At 49.2% G+C, this 6,855-nt stretch overlaps 1 protein-coding gene across 6 annotated transcripts in view; it reads right to left on the reverse strand.

Annotated features, from left to right (window-relative positions):
- Positions 1-6,855, reverse strand: part of Tmem51 (transmembrane protein 51) — a 50,687-nt gene that overhangs the window by 35,795 nt on the left and 8,037 nt on the right. The window contains exon 1 of one of the 6 annotated variants that reach the window (XM_029539767.1): positions 894-1,663. The exons of 4 other annotated variants lie outside the window; for them this stretch is intronic. The gene's annotated coding sequence lies outside the window, so the exon portion shown is untranslated. Of the gene's footprint in view, positions 1-765; positions 1,664-6,855 lie in introns of those variants that run through there. One more of the 6 variants, XM_029539765.1, reaches the window with a different exon arrangement.

The following is a 6,855-nucleotide window of genomic DNA, read 5'->3' on the forward strand; positions in this document are numbered from 1 at the left end:
CAATCAATCTCTTTTTCTCTCCCCCCTCCTTCTCCCCCTCCCCCTCCTCCTCTCTCTTCTCTCTCTTCCAGCACCCTATCTCTCTTTCTCCCCCTACCCCCATATCGACACCCCTGACCTCAATCCTTGGGACTAGTGAACTCGCAGCTTCCCAATAATCCTGCATTTAATATAACCTAATCTCGTTTGAACGGGCTCATTTCACGGTCGGAGAAATAACCTATCAATTTTGGGATCAGAAAGCAAGAATCCAGTCGCCTTAGTTCATGCTGACCTTGCCGTGAGAACACACAAGCACCCTGAGGAGCCCAGAGGTTTGATACTGGATGTGCAGGACATTCCCTGCAACTCTGGTCACCTCCCCCGAGCTACGAATCACCCCACTTCTTTACCCCAGAAGTCTCCCCAAACTCCATTCTGGTCTCTCTTTGTAGCCCAGGCTGGCCATACTTAGCTCCCTTGAGAATTGGCCCACCACATGGCAGGCAAATGGCCTGGCTGGGAATATTATTGATCGATCCCTCAGAAATGAAAGTACTGAAGACGAGGGAACAGGAGTCCCTAAAGGACCACGAGGAGCCAAGACCCTCACATCCCTATTTAAATTACAACTATTTAAGTTGTGATCTAAAGGACTGAAACCCTGGAGATGTGGGGACGTTGCACAGTGGGTAGCATCCCCCTGCCTCAGTTTCCCTACTTGTCAGAAGATTGTTCTGAACATTCAATAGCTCCCCATCCACAAGGATGATTGCAAGGACATACCTCCCTCTGCTCCCCATAGCAATCCAGTTAAGGACAGTTCCCAAACATCTTAGGCTTTCATCACAATGATGGCTCTGTCCCTCAGGAATGTCCCTAACTAATTCTCGAATGGTGTTCAGCCAGCTTACAGGAAGCCTCTTCAAGTTCCGCGAAACCAGCCCATCCCAGGAGAGAGAGCACGCGAGCTCTTCCTTGGCTACCAGGGTGACTCGCCATCCACACTTGTGAGTCCGGGGGAAGACTGGGAACTTCATCTCTAAGGCCGCAGCCCCGGTCTCTCTCACCTATGACAAAGCTATTGCATCAGCAGCCTCTGTGCCCGGCAATCAGAGGAATAGGAACCACTGGCAAAAAGTCCAGAGGTCACCCTGGCACAAAGGTCACCCACTTCCCGTAAGCTTGCTCCTCAGACCTCCCTGCCTGGTTCTGACTTTTCTTGTCTTGGGGTGCACAGACCTCTTGGACTGTCTGAGGAAGGCTACTGACTTAGGAGTAAAAAGCTCCCAGGTGGTTAACTCCGGGGGTTCTTAATGGTGCTATGACCCGGATATGAGTTAGTGCACGTTTAAAATGACTCAACGGTTTTGAGGCGCTCTGACAACTGCAGTATGTCATTGTTCTGATTGCCAAGAGCTCAGGTAAGATCAGGTAAACGCAGCATTTAGTGGAAAGATGATTTCAGGAAGCGCTTGTGTGGAGTCAGGAACTTTGAGTACCTCTGGTTGACACCCAGAAATTAAAAGGGATTTTTTAGTATTAGTGTTAGGTAGCCTTCGACATTGACTGTTTCATGTGTACACACAACTTTTGTAATTAAACAGAGTTAATAAAAGATTGTTTCAGAACTATACACAAGCCATTGTTGCTTCCAGGCCTGGGATGGGAAGGGAGGGGTTAACATTGAGGAAGAGGTCAGATTCCTGCCCAGCGGGGAGTTGGGCAACTGCCTCTGCTGGNGGGGGGGGGGGGCGGGAAGGCAGGCAGAGACCTCAGACCGGGAATGACTGATTCCAGATGGTCTCTTCTGGGTCTTCTCTCTGGACCCTTAAATTTCCACGCAGGACAGGAAAGAGCCGGCCTTATTTCATTAGCAGTATTACTGCCAAACCCATGCAGGTTTGTTCATTTTATCTAAAGACAAACACACAGTCACCTGCAGAGGTAGGAGATTTTAGGAGAGCATTCGTTCACTACCCCAGTTTTCTAAGCCTCTGAAAGGGGACCGAGTTTGAATCCCAAAGGAGCCACCGGGAATATTCACCAAGCCCTGTACACAAGGCTACCCTCCCTAGTAGCACAAGAAACAGAGAGCTTTGGTGTGTGTGTGTGTGTGTGTGTGTGTGTGTGTGTGTGTTTAAAGAAGAAAACAGTTTCTCTAGCCACAGAAATGACGTTTGTTTATTAAATACCAATTTGTAAATCTAGCCCAGCAGAAAGAAAATGAAAACTAACTACACTGCAGTCCTTAATTACTGATAAGATCTGTGGGGCTCCCTGTCTTTCTTGTAGACGGTGAAAACATGCCTTCTTTTTCTTTCAGCCTACAATACAATCTTATTAAAACATGGTTTGAGACCTAGTATTTATATTGGGGTATTTTTAGTCCTTGGGGGTGGGGTGGAAGTGGGGTGGGGTGGGGCCTTTCACATGCCTGCCAAACCCTCTACCACTGAGCCATAACCCTGGTGCTTGGCGATCTAATTTTTCAGCCTTTGATACCAACGATTTACATTCCCACCCTGAACACATAAAAGGAGTACCTTCTATTTCTTCCTTGCTTCCTGAATTTGCGTCATGGTCTTATGTAGCCCAGGCTGGCCTCAACTCCTGATCTGATAGCCTACATACTCTGCCACACTTGGCTCATGTAGCACAGGCTATGGAACCCAGAGCTTAGTACATGTTAGAGGAACGCTCTGTCAAAGGAGCCCCACTCCAAGAGCCCATGTGACTTTTAAGTTAAGGTTCTTATTACACTTATTTATCTACTGTGTGTGTGTATACTCACACATATGTGGGTGTGTAAATGGCACAATGCGTGTGGATGTCAGAGAAACAACTTGCAGAGTTGCCTTTTGCACTCAACCCTGGGAGTCTCTGGGATTAAACTCGGGTCATCCACTGAGCCATGTTACCTGCCCGTTACCTTAAGACTTTACAACACTTTCTGTTCTTAACGTGATGTAGTATGGTCTGGATTGGCATGACCTTCAATACTATCAGGCAGAATGCTGCTCCAGGTCTCCCCTTGTGCCCACTGCAGTAGCATCATCTTTGTCCCACGCCTGGACAAGAGCATTCAGCTTTTCCTTGCCGACCCAGAGAGCTCCTGTGAGTGTTTAGAGAACAAATCCTTCCAGACATGCTTGGAGAACACTGCCTCAGTTTACCAAATGCTTTCACTTTAGAAACCTAATCTAGCAACCATTTCCTGTATAACTTTACCTTTGCCACCATGTTAAAAGCCCCTTGCCAAGGGAGGGGGGGTTGTAATTACTTGGCAGACACCCACTTACCCAGTGTTCAAGGGCATCATGGCATCATGGCTGTAAAATGTCACATGGGTAACCTACAGTGCAGAGAGAGCACCTCTTCCGTGCAGGAACTAGAAAGGCCCTAGATTTGAGAAAACATCAGACAAACCCAGTCTGAGGGACAGCTACATTAAGTGTGCTGGCCAGCATAGGTCCCACCTGGCTTTCAAGGTCAGGGAATTCGAGGAAAATCTGAAACCTCCGAAGGACCAGAAGAGACTTAGGAGCTGTAACAAATGCATTGTACTGTTTTAGGTGGTCGAGCAAGAAGATAGCACTGGGAAGGCCTGAGTCATGCAAATAAATCCCTCAGCTTCGGTGGTAATAATGTCCATGACTTATATCTGGTCAGAGCAGCTGCCCTCTGTATCCATGGGAACCGCATCCCAGGATTCAACCAACTACATATACCTGGGGCTATAGTGAACATGTAAATAGTTTTTTCCTTCTCTTCATTATTCCCTAAGCCATTCAGTTTAAGAATTCTACAGTGTTTACACTGTGGTTGGTATAAATAAGGTTGAGAGTCGGTCAGAGGGGCACAGACCTCTAATCCTGACTCTCAGGAGGCAGAGGCAGAGGCAGAGGCAGGAGGACCAAAAGTTCCAGACCAGCCTGGGCTATAGAAAAAGACCCTGTTTCTCTCCCATTTGCTGTGATAGACGATGCTAACTAAGGCAATGGAAAGAAGAAAGGTTGAGTCCAACCGTCAGTTCCAGGATGCATTCCATCTTAGCCGGGAGGTCACGAGGGAAGCATGAAGCAGCTTATGGCTTCACATCAGAAAACCAGAAGGCAGCATGCATGCCTTAACTTACCCCTTTATCCATTGAGAGAGGGAGGGAGACAGAGAGACACCGGAGGGGGGGAACGGGGAGGAGAGGGAAGAGGGAGAATGGGAGGGAGAGGGACTGGGAGGAAAAGGAAAGGGGAGGGAGAAGGGGGGGGGGAAAGGGGGGGGGGGGAGGAAGGGGGGGGGGGGGGGGGGGGGGGGGGGGGGGGGGGGGGGGGGGAGGGGGAGGAGGAGGAAGAGATAGTTTGGACAATCTGGGCAGAAAAGCAGAGAAAATAGGAAGTGAAAACCCATCAGACTTCCCCGACCAGGCTGAGCAGGAAGAAGGAAGTAGAAAGTGGCTTCTTGGGACGGAGGCGTGGGGTCAAGGGTCAAGTCCAGGGTTGGGCAGTGGTCCATCGTTAATTGGGAGGATGGAGGGCAGAGGGTCTCTGAAGAGGCCAGTTCTGAGAACCAAGTCTATCTGAAGATGTTAGCCCAGCTCTGTCTGCGGGACTTGCTTACTAATTTCAACTGTTTGTTCCCTAGTTCACTGACCCCTCCCTGCTCCCCAGGAAGGCAGGAACTGCCTCTCCTGTGTGCCCTGCACCCCAAAACCAAGAGCCACGCCTGACCTGTAGGAAAACTCAAGGAGTGCAGAGCCATGTTTCCAAAATGATTCCAACCCTCAAATTTTTTTTTTATTGTGAAAAATCCTACTGCGCAAATTTGTTCTTTATGATATAAACTCTATTATCCCACCAAGTTTTAGGAAATATTACTGACCTGTGGAGGTCAGATGATACCAGTGTGGCTTCCTCCTTTTCACGGGTTCTGGCAACAGAATTTGGGGGTGGGGTAGGGTGGGGTGGGGGTTGGTGAGGTCAGGATTGCCAGGTAAGCCCATTGCCCACTAAGCCATCTCCGCAGCCTCATTACCAAGCTTTCAGCATGCAGTTTGGTGGCATTAAGGACACTGAAGTCATGGGCCAACCGTCAGGGACAGGCAGCACACCGATCCATTCAGCGCTTCGCACTGTAAAAACCGAACCCCTCCCCAGCACAGGGCAGCTCACTGTCCCCCTCCCTTTGTCCCTGGAAACCAGCCATGCAATCCTCTTCTGCCTTGAGGGTCTCAATTTAGGTCCTTAGTTTGCATGGCAAGCTAAGAACCAGCCCCCTCCCCAGCCTGTCTTTTCATAGGCTTTTGTCTCTTAGCGTAAATTCCTCAGGTAGCGAGTGCCAGAGGTCCTTCCATTTGAAGGCTGAAGGATGATATGTATGGGTCACGGTCCGTCTGTTTGTCCGTCTGCCAGTGAACACCCCTCCCACATTCTATCTCTCGCAGATAACAGTGAGCATAACATACACATGTCTCTTCTGAGCCCAATTCTTTTGGGGGTAGATCCCAAAATGGAGCTGCTGGATTGCATCTCAGCTCTATTTTAATTTGTGGGAGGGGAGCACCACTACTAAAATAACTTGTAGAAGGAAATTCCGTAGGTTTTTCCACCCGGCCCTCGCAGCTCTACGGGCCCCGTGTGAACTGAACTCCACTACTTCCGGAACTTTGCACAGATTGCCACATCCACCAGGTTGCTTACCAGCGCCTGAACTTCGTTCCCCTTCCCAATTCAGCTCAGACTCCACTTCCTTAGGAGTTCTTTTCCCTCAGGCTGGGGAATCTAGCACCGTAGGTATCAAGCTTGCCTAGCGAGTGAGCATGAGGTCCTGGGGTTCAATTCCCAGCCTGGCCTCAAACAGGTGTGTGGTGGGAGATCTCAGCACATGGCTGGTGGATGCGGAGTTCAAGGTCATCATCAGCTATAGGGTTCTAGGCTAGCCTGTGCCACATGAGATGCTGCCTCTGAAATAAAATAAAGCTCTTTCCTGCACTCTTGAGTTTGAGTTAACCCCTCCTCCCTCCTGGTCCAGGGTCCCCAGATCAGGTTCTGGCTTCGAGGTACTTTCCCCATTGTCCCCTCAGGACCATAGGCTGCGTCCCTGGGGGCAGGGGCTGCCTCTCTGTAGATAGCAGACTCAGTCACTAAGGACTGTAACCGTGCATTTGTTTGTCAATTTGTTTATGAAAATATTCTTAGGCATGCTTAGGCGTGAAACTCAGACAACCGCTTGCACTGCAGATCATTTGAAAACAAGAGTTGCCCAGAGGCAGTTCTAACCCATAGCTCCCAATGACAAACAGCAGTTCGCGGCACTACTGACCTAAAGACTCTTTAGATTGCTTTTCTAGGGAGAGGTTGAGAGATTTTTAAAAATAATGTTCCCAGGGCTACCCAGAGAAACCCTGTCTCAAAACAAAACAAAACAAAACAAAACAAAACAAAACAAAACAAAACAACAAATCATGCTCCTTACACCAAACAGCAACAGGCTAGGCCCACACCCTACTCAAGCCAGACATCGAGGGCAGGGAAACGCATGGGAAGAGGTGAGTCGGTTCTCGGCCCCTCTCCAGACATAACGTAAAGAAGCAGCAGCTAGCCAGAATGTGAGATTCCACTGAGAGCACTTAGGCCTGTAGCTTAGTGGCTTTACCATATGCAAGGTCCAGCCAGGGTTTAGTCCCAGCGGTCACGCCAAGCGTCCTGCAGAGAACACACCAGACCCTTCTGGGGATTTTCAGAAGTGTGTATTACATGCAACCCTCATCTCAAATGCACTGGCCCACGGTGGGAAGTTTGCATTCTGGTTCCAACAACATATGTTGGGTAAAGTTAGGCTGATCCTGGTCACATACACACACACACACACACACACACA

Source organism: Mus pahari, chromosome 6 (assembly GCF_900095145.1).
Source record: "Mus pahari chromosome 6, PAHARI_EIJ_v1.1, whole genome shotgun sequence".
NCBI lineage: Eukaryota > Metazoa > Chordata > Mammalia > Rodentia > Muridae > Mus > Mus pahari.